Here is an 18,407-nt window from a genome sequence, read left to right on the forward strand (position 1 = left end):
CTTGTGCTGGTTGGTGCTAGAGCTTAGCCTTGCCATGTCAACCTCTCATCCAAGCTCCAGTGTGAACTGGATGCTGTTGCAGCCTGACTGCCCCTCCTGCACTCCATCCTGCTTCTCAAATCTTCCAGTGGGTGTTATAAAATGGCCCAGCCTGGCCCACCCCTGACTTACCCACATGTATGCCAGTAGATACTGTAACCTGGTTTGGTTTGAGCTGCTCATTGCCTTGATTCTTGCATTTACCTACAGGAACTGCAACCTGACAAAGGAGTTCACTAAACTCTAACTGGTCTCCTCTCAGTGACAGATCTTGCCCATTCTGGTGGATCCTTATCCCAGGTTGACTTTGTTCACCTCTTGTGCTGGCAGGAATATTGTCCTTGCACAATTGGCCCACACTGTTTCCAGTTCTTACTGTTGGGTGTTTCGGCCAAGTCATACTGGTCCATGCCCAGACACAGCTCTTACATTGTTCAGTGGGAGCCAAGACCTAGCCCAGCGTATTCTACACCCACCCTGACTCTCATGAGTACAAGTGGGTGCTGCAGTCTAGTCCAGCACGGCTCTCTCCAGACCCAGTCTACCCTCATGCTGAGGGAGATTGCAGCCATGTTCAGCCCAGGACAATGCACCGATTCTGGCTCTTGCATTTGTCACTAGGCATTCCAGCCCAGTTAGGCTATCCCTTTAGCTTCACAACCTTGCCTCTTCCCTGCGACAGATCTTGTGTGTGTACATGGAGATTGTTGTTTCACATGAGTGAGCTTACATGCTTCCCTGCAGATTCTACCCCCAGACCTGATTCACTCACATATTTGTCAACATCATGCCCAAGTCTCACAGTACCCACTCCCTCTTCTGATGCTTACTGGTGGGTTCCATGTTGTACTCCTTCAAGTCTCAGAGAAGTCTCATGTCCATGGAAGTCTCAGAGAAGTCATTCCTCATCTGAACATGAACCCTCAAGTCTTTGCTCATCTCTCCCTGTGCCATCTCCCAGACTCCCTGTAACCTCACACCCTCAAATTTTCAGAGCACAGCCCAGGTGGCCCAAGTGCTTCGCCAGGCACAATTGGAACCTGGGTCTGCTGACTTGGATTCCCCAAGCTGTAGCCATGCAGCTGTGAAGGTCAAGTATCCACACCTCATCCCAGACTCCCATGAGCTCCACAGAGAGCATAGTGGTGGTGGGCAGAGCCAGATTCCTGAGCATGTGTGAAATTGCCCAAAATTTGCCTACAACATGGTGGCTGTGGATGAAGAAATTTCTCTGGCCTCAAGGTCAGACCAGCTCAAGATTTACCCACCAAATGGCATCAATGGACAGAGCTAGGATCCCAATAATCAAGCTCGGTTCAGCCGGATGCCCCCAGCTGCAGCCATGCAGCCAGGAGGGTCAAGCACCTGAGCCCCAGCCCAGATTCCATTGATTTCTTTGCTAATTATTTATTTCTTACTAGGAATTTTGGAACTGGTATTCCTTATTTTTTAAAGTTCTTTAAATGCATCCTAACTTCTAGCTGTAAGCAATAATGGTTATAAACTTCCCTTTTAATACAGGTTTTGCTGTATCCAGTAAGTTTTTCTATGTTGTGTTTCCATCTTCATTCATTTCCAGGAATATTTTGCTTTCTTCTATGATTTTAAATATATATATAATTCTTTCTTCCATTTCACTAAGTATGTTGCTAAAGCTTTTCACTATGTATCCTATTTGACATATTCAGGTTTTCTTCCTAGTGTATCAACTTGATTTCATATCAGTATCTGGATTTCTTTAGAAACAATAAATATTTTGAAACAGAATAAATCTGTTGAGATGACAAGTGAAGAAATACATTCTATTTAACTTTTTTACATTGAATATTGAATGTGCCATGGTTAAAATCAGTAATAGGATTGAAAATGCCAATTTCTTCATCAGAATCTAATGAGTCCCATTAAAATGATGAAGATGCAAAGAAAAATCAGTATCATTATTATGCACTGCCAGTGAAAAGTCTGAAAAAGACATAAAACAGTTCCATTTATTATAACTTCTAAAAATATCTAGAAATAAATTTAGCCAAGGATGTGAAAAAATCTTCATGTATTTGCCAATCATTAAAAACAAAAATAGAGTGGACACAAATGAATCAAACAAAATCTGGTGTTCATGGATTAGAATATTGTTAAAATGCCCACACCACCTAAAGCTATCTGTGAATTTCATGCAATCTCTATGATCATCCCAACCAAAATTTCCCCACAGAATCAGAAAAATAATCCTAAAGTTAATATGGATGCATAAAAGAATCAAATAGCCAAAGAATCTTGACTAAAAAAAAAAGGATAATTTTGCAGGAGGTGTCAAATCAAAATTTAGTATGAAGATATAGTAATCCAACTAATACGCCATTGATACTACAAAAAGAAATTGACTCATAAATCAAGGGAACAGACTAGAAATCACAGATATAAATGCATGCATTTATAGTCAGTTACTTTTTGACAACATGTTACGAGCATATAATAGAGAAATTAAAGTCATTTTAATAAATCAGCATTGGGAAAATAGAGTATCTAGAAGTTAAAGAGTGAAATTTGACCTTAGTTTTATGCAACATTAAAGGAAGATCAACTCAAAATGGTTTAAAGACTCAAATGTCATTGAGCCTGGCACGATGCCTTAATGGCTAAATCCTCATTTTACAAGCATTGGGATGTGCCATCTGCTCCACTTCTCATCTAGCTCCCTGCTTATGGCCTGGGAAAGCAGTATAGATGGCCCAAAGGCTTGTGCCCATGCACCTGTGTGAGAGACGTGGAAGAAGGTAGCATATCCTGGTGTTGAACTGACTCAGCCCCAGCTATTGCAGTCATTTGGCGAATGAACCATCAGATGAAAGATCTTTATCTCTGTTACTCCTCTCCCTGAATCTGATCTGGCTTTCTAATAAAAATAAATAAGTCTTTTGAAAAAAAGACTTAACTGCCATTCCAGAACATGTGAAGAAAACATTTAGTATTCAAAACAAGTAAGTAATGAAATAACTGCAAAAAAAGAACCAAGTACCCCAATTTAAAAATATACAAAGTATTTGAAAAGATATTTTTTGGAAAAAGACACACAATGGGCAAAGGAATATATCAATAATACCCTGGAAAATACAAACGATAAGCTAAATACTAACGATAAGCTGTTAGAATGATTTCTTTAGAAAGTAGAGAAATAAGTATTGGTTAGTAGATAGAGAAAAGGAACATTTGAGTACTATAAATACTATGGAAACCAATATGAATGGTCATCATACTTACTGTATGAACTTATAGTTTCACTGCTGGACATGTGTCCAAAATAAATGAAATCAGTATGTCCTATATACATGTGCCCTATTCACAATGAATTAACGTAAGTATCAATCAACAGATACTTGGGAGGAATATGGTATACATACACAATGGAACACAATTCTTTTTTTTTTTTTTTGGTAAATAAAAAGGTTTGAGCTTTCTTCACATACTAAAATAACATTAAATACAAATACAGGGGCCCGGCGCAGTGGCGCAAGTGGTTAAGTCCTCGCCTTGCACGCCCCGGGATCCCATATGGGCGCCGGTTCTAATCCCGGCAGCCCCGCTTCCCTTCCAGCTCCCTGCCTGTGGCCTGGGAAAGCAGTCGAGGACGGCCCAAAGCTTTGGGACCCTGCGCCCGCGTGGGAGACCCCGGAAGAGGCTCCTGGCTTCGGACCAGCATAGCATCGGGCCGTTGTGCTCACTTGGGGAGTGAATCATGGGACGGAAGATCTTCCTCTCTGTCTCTCCTCTCTGTATATCCGCCTTTCCAATAAAAAAAATAATAATAAAAATAAATCTTTAAAAAAATACAAATACAGCATTATAAACACAATAATTTGTAACAAAAAGTAGTTTTTCACAGGTTTTCCAGACGGTGCATGATTTCTCGATTCTCCCTAGGAGTTCAGCAGCAGTTTGCATTGCCTTCCCTAGTGGGGTTTTCATGGCAAAATTTTCTTTACTTTCGTGATGAAAAGCCTTTGAAGGATCAAAGCGTCTGATACCCAGAGCTTTGTCCAAGTCCTCCTGAAGTTTTCTCTCATTTTTTTTTAAGCAAGCTGAGAGCGGAGTTTTGTCACTTCTGATTTTAGTTGGCTATTTTCATCTTTCAATTTTACAACCTGCTTGATTTTTTTGTTTCAGATTCTGATGACCCAACAATTTTGCATATGAGTCTCTTAATTTATTTAGTCGTTCCTGAGCCACACCATGCTCACTCAACAATGCTTGTTTCTCTGCTTCAAATGCATCCAGTTGCTCCTGAAAAGGTTTTGTTTTCTCATATAGTTCTTCATAAAGTAGATGACACTTATTACTGTCCTCAGTTAATTCTGCTATTATGTTGTCTTTTCCAGCTTTCCTTGATTCTTTTTCTTCCAGTTGTTTCCTAAAGTCTTCATTTTGTTGCTCAAGTAGGCTTTGCAGATCAGATATTTTTTTGCCAGAAGATACTGTGACTTCTTTAATTTCTGCTTCCTTAAGTTCTAATTGGGTCTGTAGATTTACGCACATCCTGTGGATTCTTGGTTGCCATTCTCAGCTGCTAACACCTGATGCTGAATGTCTTTGGCACTTTTTTCTGTTTTGGACACTTCCTCTTGCAGTGCTGAGATCTTCCATCTCATTAGCCATTGATCTTTTATAGATTTCAAACTGAGCAGTAACATCTTCAAGGGTTTGTACTGTACTATTATACTTTTCTTGTAAAAGCTGGGTGGCCTCAGAGTGAGCAAGATGGCTTTTCTCCAGTTCAGCCTCTTTCTCTCTTAGGTTTTCTTCCACGAGTTTCAGTTCTGCAGCTGAAGACGGTATCTCTTCTTCCAACTGCTTGACCATTTTTTCTGCTTGTACTTTCTTTTGCTGTAACTTGTCCAACTCATCCAGTGCTTGCCTTAATTGTTCTTTTAAGTCATCCCTCTCTTTAATTATTTGCTCCTGAAGGTAATACAGCAATTGCTGAAGATGAGAAGATGATTCCATCTCTTTTTGTAGAAGTAAATTCATTTCTGATTTTTTTGTTGTAGAGTTTCATATCTCTGTTGTTCCAGAATAAGCTTCTCTTTTAAGTTTTTAATCTTAGCATTCATAGTTTCACTCTTTTCTGTATTCAAATTTATGAGGTCCTCTTTTTCCTTTTCAAGCAGTTGACATTTTGCATTCAGTTCTTCTAACTGCTTAGACAATACAACGTTTTCCTCAAAAGACTGGGTAAGGCTTAAAATTTCTTGATTCCTCTCCTTCAAGCTGTCTTCTAACTGAGCAATCTCTAACTTATATTTCTCCACTTGTCTGATGCACAACTGATTTCAATGTATTCTAACAGTTTTTCTTTTTCAGATTTCTCATCCATCTTTTTTTTCTCTATTGAAACAGGTTTCTCCTTCCTTCAAAAAGACTGGGTACAGAGGCTTAAAATTTTCTTGTGAATTGCCTCCCGCTTCAAGCAGTCTTCTAACTGCAGGCAAAACTCTAACGTTATATTTCTCCACTTGTCTGATGCACAACTGATTTCAATGTATTCTAACAGTTTTTCTTTTTCAGATTTCTCATCCATCTTTTTTTTCTCTATTGAAACAGGTTTCTCCTCAAGCTGTGCAATCTTCCCCTGAGTTCAAGTCTTGACCGTCATAGCTGAAGCAAGTAATGTGGTATCCTTGTCAATATTAACATTCTGTTGAGATTCTTTCTGTTTTTTAAATCACTGTGATTTCTGAAAGGACACTGATCCTTTTACTGTTTCTGAAATTTTAGCATCATAAGCTCCTGGAGATGGTGCACTACCCGAAGGGTCATTGAAGCGTTTCAGCGGCGCTTTAGGAAAGGACATGCTCTCAGGGGTCTCCACAGCCCGACTCTGCCCGGCACACCACCTTAGCTCACCGGACACCCTGGCTGGCCTTCCCGTTTCAAATTCAAACCTCCCCACAATGGAACACAATTCAACCTTTAAAAGGAAATTCACCATTTGTGACAATACGGATGATCCCGGAGGATACAGGGTTAAGTAAAATAAGCCAGGCATACACATGAAAATGCCAAATGATCTCTTTTATTTGTACTGTAAAAGTTTTAACTTATTAAAGTAGAGCGGTAAATGTTGAGAATCGGAATTGGAACGAAGGGGAGGTTTGGAGATATGTTGATGAAAGGAGGAAGAAGTCTATTACACCTGTTGTGCAGAGTCATCACTGTAGTTAGTAGTAATGTGTTATGCTTTTGATCATTAAACAATGTGTTGACATAGCATATTCTCACAGGTTTTATTTGATGATGGAAAATAACAGAGCATTTTAATAAGGCTGGTGGAATCACTCATTGTCTGGGACAGTATGCAATTCTGCCATTTTCTGTTAGTAATTATTTTATTTAGTACTGGTCAATGATAGTGATTCTCCATTTAACAAACAAAAGCAGAAAGATGTTCACAGTATGAGAGTGGATTACTGACTTCCTTTTAACCTTTAGTTACTGTCTATGAATGCAAACACAACCAGAGAGTGACAGGATATTTAGCATTATTATGCCAGCAGATAAATACAGACAAATGGGGTGTCCTTTTTTTAAATTGCTTTGACTCGTGTCTCACTTAGTGGGTGGTGAAATGCTTAGTGTGACAGGAAACAATATAAACCTACACAAGTATTTCTGAACTTATAATAAATATTTAGGTTATATAAAGTAATAGATATAAAACTAATTTTACAAGTATGATCATTATTATATAAGGTATTATTAGTTCATAGTTCAAATTATGGACTTTGAGTGCAGAGGTAAAGTGAAGTAAGCCATGTGTACTTTCAAAATAAGTAAATAACTTAGTATCCGTGTGACCTACTTCTCTTAATCAAAAGAAGACATTATCAATTAGGTCACAAAAGGGAAAAAATAAAACTCCATCAGAAAATTCACAAAAAAAAGAATAAGAAAATCATGTGATGTTATCAAAACAGATATTCAAAACCGCTTAGCATTAATCTGTATCTCAAGAATCAAAGTCACCATCAGAGGTAGAATGAAGAATTTTGCAAGAGAAATTCAAGACTGCTTTTCTTCACTTTATTAGCATAATCAAATTCCAAAAATAAGTCCGTTTTGACTTATAATCAATTCAGTTATTGAGTCGATAAAATATCCATCTCTGTCAACTATTTTTGAAACCTGCTTATAACAGTAAGAGCTACCTCATATATTACCTTGTAAGAGAATTTGTTTTGATAAAAGCAAATATTGTTAGTAGCAGAAGTGATAAAACCAAGTCTTGCTGGTATCAGAAATCAAGTACTTAAATTTTACTCAGTTTCAAGAAAATATTGACGAGGCATCAGTAAGGACCTACACGGCCAGATAAGATCTTTTGGTTTTTATGAATTCATAATGTGCATAAAAACATTTTAAAAATCTTTATTTTTATTGGAAAGTGGAGTTACAGAGAAAAGTAAAATAATTTTCCTTCCTATCGTCATTGTTGCTATGTTCTCCAAAAGAAAAAATATGACATTTTAAATAATTTACATATAATTATAAAATTATCAAACACAGGGAAGTCAAAAATCCATATGCATGATCCAGTTGTGGTGGCTTGGGGAGTAGCATTGTGTGTTAATCTGCTACAATGGTAAATATTAATTATACAAGATGTTATTTTAGCAGACAGGGATATTATACTTTTATCCCAATAAAATCAATGAGAATTAATTCACACACACTCTGCTGATAGTTTAGGTAAGAATAAATTCTTACATGAAGCAAACATCTATCCATCATTGGATCTAGAAACCAGCATTATAACTGTCATCTGCGAGCTTCTTAAAACTGCCAAAAAAAAAAAAAAGCTTTGTCTCATATCTTTTGACACAGAATCTGCATTTTAATAAGATCCCTAGTAAATTTGTATTTCCTAAATTTGTATTTAGCTTATTTGCACTGGAAAACATAGTCGGGCTTTCAACTCAATGCTCACATTTGCTTCATCAACTCAGTTTGTGGCAAACTTTTGGAGAGTTTGTGCAATTTATTTACTTTTTTACGTTCTGCTTGCCCTATTTCAAAAGGGAAATGGGACCTCAGGGAATAATGAGATTTTATTTTGCAGAAAAACAAGGGTTCACCATCAGAGCAGAAAAAGGCAGAGACCCAAAGGTCAGAAAAAAATTGTGCTTATTTTCCAGCACAAATCTTGCTTGCATGATTCATCTTTTGAATCGAGAACATATTTCTGAACTCTCTGGTAGCACAGACAATTCTCTATTTAAGAATTGGTGGTGATTCATTTCTAGGCTGATGATTTGAAACTTTGAATGGATTTCTCTTAGTAACAGTTTAGTAAGTAGATTTCCAGGAAGTATACAAAGCACTATGTAATTTATAGTATTCTAAGAAGTCAAATATTTGGAAGCATTGGGGAAAAGCAAACACATTAGAATGACATGCACCTGGGTTTCAGTTACTATTATCCAACTCTTCAGCTTGAACAAATTGTTTAGCCTATTTATCATCTGTAAAATAATAATTACCATACAAAATTTTATCAGAACTAAAAAAATGTTTTATTTAAACCACTTCACTGTAGAATTGTGTCAGTTTGCCCCAGCTATGGGAAATTGCCTAGGTTACTTTGTACCTAGGCAAGTGTTACTCTGCTGGGAGAAAAGCAGCCAACAGCTGTCAGGCACTTTGGGCTGGTTAATGCCAATTCTGTGTTAACTATGCAGCGTGCTAGAATAATGGTCTAGTCTTTTTTTTTTTTTTTTAAGTTATGTGAGGAAGGCAGGTACACTGGGCTGAGACATGCCACCCTGGCCTCCAGGCGAGGGCTGCAAATTGCGTGGGAAGGGGATCTGAGAATGTATTTGAGTGGGAGCACCTGAGGGCATGTTTAACAGGGGAGAAATTATTTCTGGGGCCTTAGGTAGACTGGGACGCTGTAATTTCAGGAAGGCGAGGGAGCTGAGACAGAGTACTTCTGTGGGGGTGGTGGAAGGAGCACCAGAGGGCATTTCCAGGTTAGGCCAAGGCACCTGGTAGGGGAACTCTCCTGTTAAGCTGCGGCTCCTACTGGTGAGAATAAGAGCTGCAACTGGGGGCAGATTCAGCTGGAAAAGACACAGCACCTGTTAGCATGTGTGTGGGCTGGGTTTGTGGGCAAGCTAGATTGAGTTAGGCCACAGCATCCACTGGCACTTATGAGAGCTAGAATGGGTGTGTACTGGACAGGCTAGGCCACAGCACCAGCCAGTTTGTATGAGAGTCTGGTCCTGGGATAGCAAGGTTGGGCTAGGTTGTAGCACCCACCAGTGAGAACCAGAATTGGTGAGGGCCAATCAGACTAGGCCACAATATTTGCCAGTAAATGCCTGGCCTGGGTGCAGGCCATGTCAGGCTGGACCACAGCACCATCTGGCACATGCGAGATCCAGGACTGGGAGTAAGCCTGATAGGAGAACTTGGAGAAATCCCCTGCTAGGTTGCAGGTTCCCACTGGTGAGCATGAGAGAGCTGAGGCGAGAGGAAGGACAGGCCATACTGGGCTGCATCAGTATATGTGTCAGCCAGGTCAGGAGGCAAGTTGGGCTGATCCATTTCATAGCACATATTGACACAAATGAGAGCAGGACTGGGAGTAAGCCAAGTTTAACTTTAACACAAAATGTATCAGTGCATGTGATAATGGGATGCGTCAGGCTGGATTAGACTTCTGTACCCTTCACAGAGAATGGCTGGGCCAGGATGAACCAGGATATGACACCTACTGGCAAATGGCTGAAATGGGGTGAACCATTTCAGAATGGACCACAGTAGCTGCTTGTGCACACAAGATCTGAGGCTGGGAGCAGGCTTGGTTGGGAAAATTCGGGGACTCCATTTCTGGATGGGCTGCTTTCCACTGGTGAGTGTGAGAGCTGAGACTGGGGCTGGTCTGGTCTTAGGGTGGGTAAGACTAGGCTATCCTGCAAAACTTGCTGGGGGTCGGGAGAGTCAGAGTGGGTGCAGGCCTTCTGGGTTAGCCTGCAGCACAGGCTGCGAAGTCCTGGGACTGGGTGCATGTCATGTCAAGCTGGACCACACTACCCCTGGTCAAGATCCAGCACTGAGAGCAAGCTTGGTAGAGAAACTGGGAGCAATTTTTTTTTTTTTCTAAGCTTCAGCCTCTGCTGATAATCATGCAATCCAGGGTTGTGGGCAGGTCAGGCTGGTCAAGGCAGCATCACCCATCAGGATATGTGTGGGCTGGATCATGGGTTGGGTCCAGATGAGCTAAGCTTCAGCTCCTAGGTGTGTGCATGAGAGCCAGATGGGATGTGGGACAGACTGGGCTAGACTGTAGTACATGCTGACATGTGCTAAAACCAGGGCAGGGACAGGCCTGGGGGAGGTGATTTGGGGTCATGTGGACTAGGCCATGACATATATTGGTTTGCATGAAAACCACATGGCCTGTGGTGGACTGGGGTGGGTTAGACTGTAGCACCCATCATTTAACAAGAGAGATGGGGCTGGGGCTGAACTGACCAGGCAGCTGCATCCACTAGTATCTGCATTGACTGCTGCAGGTAATGGGACAAGACTAGTCCTGCACTGGCTAGTTCACAGAAGAATGAAGTCACTCCAGGTGATGTTTCTTGGAGAGCTCCCCAACTAGATCACTGAATTCAAATCCTGTCCACAGGGACAATCACAATATATGTGGAACAACCATAGAGTGCATGAATCAGGACTAGGCCTCTTCAGTTGCTGATGCTTGTGCAGTAGACAATATTTCAGAGGCAGCTCATATAAGGCAGCAGACGACATTCAGTGCAGTGCAGAACATCACACAGCAAGAGGAAAAAAATCTGTCACATATGTAATCTAATAAAACATCATGACAATTTAGTCATGGACTCTACCCTTGCTAATTAACTGAACCCATTCACTTCCAGAAGTTGCCACTTCCAAACACCAAAATTAGATTAAGCTCCCATTTCCTTAGTACCATTAACACAAGTCTTTAGAGAACTAATGTTTAGCTTATGGATTATAGGGAGAAACTCAATATAAAAACTAATATTCAAACCACAGTGAAATTCCCTGACCTCTTTCATAAAGACAGGGTAAAGGCAAATTTCCCCAGTTCCAATATCTAATCATAGTTGACCCCTTAGCTATGGCTCCTGGATTTGTATCTGCTTTCCATCACCTCTTTCTTGCAGCCTCCTTTCCTGTGTTCCACTCGAGTAACTTAGTTAAGGCGGCTCTGTAAGAAGCTCTTCCCTCAGGAACGGCATACTAGCTCAACTCAGTGCTGACTGTGAAGCCAGCAACCTAACTTTCTCCTAAGATTGGAGCTATTTGAGACAGCAGCCTTTTAACTACAGCCAGTCCTGTCTTCTGTGTGTACTGGACACTGCACTGATAGTAACATGAATTCTGGAAAAGAACAAGTTTGTGGGAAATGTAAATAAGTCATTTTTAAGTAAGTTGGGTATTTAGTGTGTTACAGTCCACCTTTTCAGTGATAGTATTTGCTAAAAAAAAAGTGAAATAGTGGAAAGTTAGGTGAGCAGTTAGCCTATGTTTCAGCCTTCCTTAAGGATCTTAAAACATGAACATGATAAGCATGATTAGATAACACTCTTCAAATAATTATGAGAATTAATATGAAGCCAACCATAAAATTATTATAAAGTATAATTATTAATGAGCTGAAGTTTGATTTCCAGCTCATTTTTTTTTAAAATCAGGAACCTGTATTGAGTTTTTAAAAACAGTTTAAATATCATTTTGCCTTAACTGATTTTCTTATATATTATAACAAGTTATTACTTTGCTTAATGAGAGAGATATATCATAAAATTAATGCGATCCACAGGGAGAAAACAAGGGACAAGAAAACTATAAATAGGAAAATTAATTTTCATTATTTGGATCACTACATCTATTCTTAAATACTAAAAACTTAAATATAAAGTAAATATAAAGTAGTAAAAATAGTAAATATAAAGTAAAAGAAATATTGTGGAAAATATTGAGTATCATAAATTATAAATACATTGTGAAGACCAGATGTGCAAAGAGTAGGCCCAGTTAGAGAGGTAGACTCAATATCTGAGTCACTGTTCAGAGGAGATTCTAAGTGGTTTCAGGAAGTTAGAACCCAAACCTCAGTTCATTGGAAGTTATCAATGATCTTAGCGAAAAAGCAAGGAGATGCATTTTGTTGAGTAAAAATAATTTTATATTTGAAACATGAAAGTTCTAGAGTCCAGATTTTATAAAACTTAACTCAGGAATTCAATAAAATACACTCTATGTGGAGGAGGCTTTCAGGCTGAGAACAGGAGTTTGCAGTTTAAGTGAGACTGGATGAGATAAACAGCAAAAAGAAAAACTCTGAAAATAAGCCCTAGTCACGCTAACATGATGAGTGACAGGAAGCTCGCAACAGTAAGGGCAGTGGGCACGCTGGAAATCCTGGAGGCTTGCCTTCAACATGTGTTTATTTAAATGTATATATGTGTGTGTATATATATAATACACATAGAATTATAAAATATATATTATATACTCATTATATATAATATAGTAATGTATCTATTATATAAATATATTATATATTGTATTATTTATATATAAGTACATAAGCATAAATATCATATATTATATTGTGTATAATATAATTAAATCTGCTCTTTCAACCATTCTTTTTGTGTACTGTGTGGGAAGGCATCAGAAAACTGTGGATAAATTAAATTTTTGATAAAAAAAATATAGACCCACAAATACTTTTCATAGTATGCTTATTGAATAAAAATTTTAAATATTCTTTGTATGGTGTTTTTTACTATATGCATCATATTTTGCGGTAGCTCTCTAGAACTTATTTATCATTTATAATTAAAATTTTACTATTCAAAGCTGCCTTACTTTTGTGTAACATTTTTCTTAGAGTCTTCTTTATCGAAATTTAGATTTATTCATCTCTTCAATAATACTCACATTTCATGTTAGCATCCTCATAATGAGGAAACTTCAACAAGTTCATGGACTATCAACGAAAAGGGAATGTGAATTTTCCATGAACTTTAGGAAGCACTCACATAGTATAGAGAATCAGTTAAAGCTGAAATACTGCTGCTTTCTCCTGTCTCCTAGTTATGGCTGGTGTAGTTATGTCATTCTTGCTGCTGCTAAGTACATAATAGGAAACCTCAACATTAACCACATGTTTGTCGCTGTCCTTGATGATCTCAGGGTGCTGTGAATTTCTGTTTTTATCGTGTTTATTTTTCTAATTTCAAGCAAAGATTTCTGCTTTTAACCACTTCTAGCCACAATACCATGTTCCTTGGTTACAAATGTTTGCATATAAATACATATAGCTAACTGAAAATACCTCAAAAATATTTTTTTAAAAAATCATGGGATTTTTGTTATTGCAGTCATTCTCATATTTTTAATGAAAAGTAGACAAGAACCACTTTTTGGTAGAATGAATGAAAGACTACAACGCTTTTCTAATTTTATAGGAAAAAAACATAGTTTTTATGTCAAGAATGCCAATAAAATATGAGGATTTTTTAAAGGTTCATTTTATTTGAAGGATTGAGTTACAGAGAAAGAAAGAGAGGAGGGGAGAGAGAGAAAAAAATGGGAGAGAGAAAGGGAGATAGAAGTATTCCTTTATTTGACTCCTAAAATTCCCCCAATTGCAGGTTCTGGGCAAGATAAAGGACTAAAACCAGGAGCTTCTCTCAGATCTCCCACGTGGTCCTAAGGAGTTGGGCGATCTTCTGCTGATTTCCCATGCACATTAGCTGGGAGCTGGATCAAAAATGGAACACGAGAATGCAAAATGGTAGAAAAGGGCGAAGACAGGTTACAATGGACACAGAAGGATTTCCTGAGATTAAGCAAAGAGGGCAATCATGATGCTGGGAAATAGGAGAGGACTGGCTAACAGCAGTGGCCACCAGGGACCTGTGGACACAGTGAGGCAGTAGAGACAGTGGAATAGTGCTGCAATGAACACATATTTTAGCAGTGATGAGAGCTCCATCGGTGGCCAGGTGGGAATGGGAGCTCACTGGGCACTCAGCAAGCGAATCCAGGCATAGAAATGCAGGTCCTCCTGATTTTAAAAATCTAAGATGAACAAATGTAGAGTGGTAGAACCTGAGCAGATGGGTGTGGGAACCGGGGGTGTTTCACAACCTTGATCCCAAATAGTGCCACATCTGTTGCCTTTTTGACTTCTGTGTCAAAGGTTCTGAGGGACATAAGTGAGTGGTTACAGCTGCTGAACCAAGGGGAAACTCACTTCTGGCTCAATGCATTATATTTGCTTCTACTGGGAAAACAAAACTGACCTGGCATCCCACAGGATCCATCCTAAATAGGTCCAGGTTGCCCTCAGACATGATGGCCAGCAGGTTCTGGCAAGGAAAAAGGAAAAACAAACAAAAAAAAACTTGTGCAATGGGCACCACTGACAGCTTTATGGTCGAGTTCTTTCTTTCTTTCTTTCTTTCTTTCTTTCTTTCTTTCTTTCTTTCTTTCTTTCTTTCTTTCTTTCTTTCTTCCTTTCTTTCTTTCTTTCTTTCTTTCTAAAAATATATTTATTTTATTGGAAATGGTCAGATTAACAAAGAAGAGGAAAGACAGAAAGATCTATCCTCTGGCTCGCTCCTCAAGTGACCACAATGACTGGAGCCCAGACAACCGGAAGCCAGGCGCCAAGAGCTTCTTCCGAGTCTCACATGTGGGTATAGGGTCCCAAGGCTTTGGGCCATCCTCTACTGCTTTCCCAGATCACAAGCAGGGAGCTGGATGGGAAGTGAGGCTGCTGGCACGGACTGGCACCCATATGAGATTTCAGTGCATGCAAGGTGAAGATTTTAGCTGCTAGGATCCCATGCTGGGCTCTTTAATCAAGATTTTAAAGTCACAACTTGTGTCTCCCTAATCCTGGGCACTGCTGGAACCAGGAGAGTGGGAAAAGCTAAGCAGAAAATGGTGTGGCCACAAAATGGGATCACAGGCAGTGGAAAGAAAACCAGCAATTGAGGTGGTAGGAAGCATGGAAGAAGTATAGCATGAGAGCCTAGGACTAAACTGGCTGGAGGTCGTGACACAAGTGATATCAGAGAACTGGGCATTGAGCAGGATCAGCAAAGTTGACCTGTAGATCTGCGAATGATGCTGCCTGAAAAATCAGTGTCTGCTAATCAGAATTGCAGTTGCCAAGGGGAGGAGAAGAGGCACAAGTAAAAAGAATGTGGTTTCTAAGCCTCAACCACAATGGAGCAAAAGGCTATATCAGCCTTAGGGTTAGCTAAATTGAGGAAGATATTGAGTAGCTGTCAGATAAAGAATTTAAACACATTATAAATCTCAAAAATAAAGAGAAGCACACACAAGTGTTCACAGAATGTACTGCACAGGAAATGGCAACACTGAAACAAAACTGGGTTGAATTATTAGAAATGAGGACCTCAATACAGCAAATTAAAAATTCATTGAGGGTCTGGTGCTACAACTTAGTGGCTAAAATCCTTGCTTTGATTGCGCCAGGATCTCATGTGAATGCCAGTTTGTTTCCCAGCTATCCCACGTCTCTTCCAGCTCCCTGCTTGTCCTCTGGGAAAGCAGCAGTGGATGGCCCAAAACCCTGGGAACCCTGAACCTGCATGTTTGTTGCTGGCATTTGAGGAGTGAATCAGTGGACAGAATGTCTTTCTCTCTCTGTAAATTTGATTTTCCCATAATAAAAAAAAAGAAATCTTAAAAAATATCAGTGGAAAGCCTGAAGAACAGAATGAGTGAGGCAGAAGAAAAGATTCTCAAAAGTGGAAGAGACCTCCTGCAATAACACTAAAAATCAAAAAGCTGCGAGGGGAGCTCTGTAACGCTGAAAAGAAAAGTGCAAGAACTAAGGGAGTTAAAAACAGGAGTTAGGGAATCCCAGAAAGCGCACAAACAGAAACTGAGTTAAACAACATATTTAATAAAATAATAATGGAGAACTTTCCTAACCTAGAGAAAGAATTGGGAAACAAAATATATGCGGGCCACAGATCTCTAAGTAGAGATGGCCAAAAGCAACCCTCACTACAACACATCAAAATCTAGCTATCTTAGATTGAACATAAATAAGAGATACTTAAATAGGCCAGAAGAGAATGGAGTGACATATTCCAGATCCTAGAAGAAAGAAAAAGTCAACCTAAATTAACACACTCATCAAAAATACCTTTTGTATTTAAAAATGAGATGAAAAACTTCCAAAGCAACCAAAAACTGAAAGATATCACCTCTACCGGAACTGCCCTCCAAATGTTGTATATAAATGTGCTACAGACAAAAGCAATAGCATCCACAAATTCCAAGGCAAATGTGGAGAATATCCCATTAAAATGATAAAAGAAACCTAAATCACTGAGTGAGAAATTGTTACTACCATGACAGGCCCAAATCACCACCTATTGATATTAATTCTGAATTTAAATGGCTTAAAATGATCAAATGATAGATTAGTAGACTGGGTCAAGAAACGGGACCCATCTACCTATTACCCACAGGAGATACATCTCACCAACAAAGAATCATGGAAACTGAAAGTTAAAGGATGGAAAAGAAAACTCCATAATGATGGAAAGGAACAATGCTTTTGTATAGTCATTCTAATATTAGATAATATAGATTTAAATGTTAAAAGCATTAAAAGAGGTGAAGGATACCACATAAGGTCAAGGGATCCATGCAACAGGAAAAAGTCATCATAATAAATATATACACACAAAATGCCGGGGCACCTAGCTATGCTATGTGAAACAAATATTAATGGGTTTGTAAGAAGAAACAGACTCCAATACAATAATAATGGGGATCTTAACACCCCGCTAACCTCAAAGGATGACTGACAAGACAGAAATTCAACAAGGAATTGACAGAGCTTGCCCAGACAATATAACAAATAGGCTCATTTGATATGTACAGAACATTTCATCCTGTGGATACAGAATACACTCTTTTTTCATCAGTGCATGGAACATTGTCAGGGACATTCTGGATACAAAACCAACCTCAGAAAATTTAAAAGAAATTGAAATCATACTATCCATCTTTTCAGACCACAGTAGAGGGAAATTGGAAACTGAAAGTCAAAATATCCCAGAAGACACACAAATATTTGGAGATTAAACATGTTACTACATGAACAATGAGTTACAGAAGAAATCAAAGAGGAAATTAAAAATTGCTTGAACTGAATGAAACCATCAACACAACTTATCAAATCTTGTAGTACACAATCAAGGCAGTGTTAAGAGGAAAATTCATTTTGATTAACGCTTCTGTGAAGAAACTAAAAAGGCAGTATGTAATTGGGCAGGAAAAAAAAAAACAGAAATCATGAAAATATGGGAGGAAATAAATGAAATACAGATCAAAAGATTAATACATAAGATCAATGAATCAAAGAGCAGGTTCTTTGAGATTTCAGTAAAACAGGTTAGCCAGTAGCACAGCTAATCAAAAAAGCAGGGAGAAGATATGTGTCAATAGAATCAGAGATGTAATAGGAAATAATAACAGATACCTCAGACATAAAGAATAATCAGAACCTATTACAAGCAAATACATGCCAACAAATCAGAAGACTTTTAAGAAATGCATAGATTTTTGGATACATATAATCTACTTATGTTGAATTGTGGCACAATCTAATTACACCAATAACCAGGATGGAGTTTGCAGCAATAATTATATCACTCCCAACCAAGAAAAGCCCTGGAACAGATGGCTTCACCTCTAAATTGTACTAAACATTTCAAAAAGAATTTGTCCCAATTATCCACAAGCTACTCAAAACAATACAAAAGGAAGCAATCCTTCTTAAGGCAGCATCACTTTAATAAAAAATGGCAGACAGAGATACAACAAAGAAAGGAAACTACAGGCCAATATTTATCATGAACATAGTTATAAAGTTCCCAAATAAGATGCTAGCTGAAAGAATCCAACAATACATCAGCAATACATCAAACCAGGAAGGATTTATCCCAGGCATACAGGGATGGTTCAACACATGCAAATCCATAAATGTGACACACCACATCAGCAAATAGAAAAACAAAAACCATATGATCATCTCAATAGATGCAGAGAGGCATTTGATAAAATACAGCACCACTTCTTGCTAATAACCCTAAGCAAAATAAGTATAGGTGGATCATTGTTTTTAATAAAAAAAGTTAAGCTTTATTAATTTTTTTTATTGTTGTTAACATTGTATTATGTGATACAGTTTTATAGGCACTGGGGATTCCCCCCACCCCTCTCATACTCCTCCCCCCATGGTGGATTCCTCCACC

The 18,407-nt window shown here is 38.7% G+C and overlaps 1 pseudogene; it reads right to left on the bottom strand.

Moving 5' to 3' along the window:
- Positions 1-3,961: 3,961 nt before the first annotated feature.
- Positions 3,962-18,407, bottom strand: part of LOC121146253 — a 31,252-nt pseudogene continuing 16,806 nt past the window's right edge.

Source organism: Ochotona curzoniae, unplaced genomic scaffold (genome assembly GCF_017591425.1).
Source record: "Ochotona curzoniae isolate NIBS_2020 unplaced genomic scaffold, NIBS_Ocur_1.0 scaffold_3890, whole genome shotgun sequence".
Lineage (NCBI taxonomy): Eukaryota > Metazoa > Chordata > Mammalia > Lagomorpha > Ochotonidae > Ochotona > Ochotona curzoniae.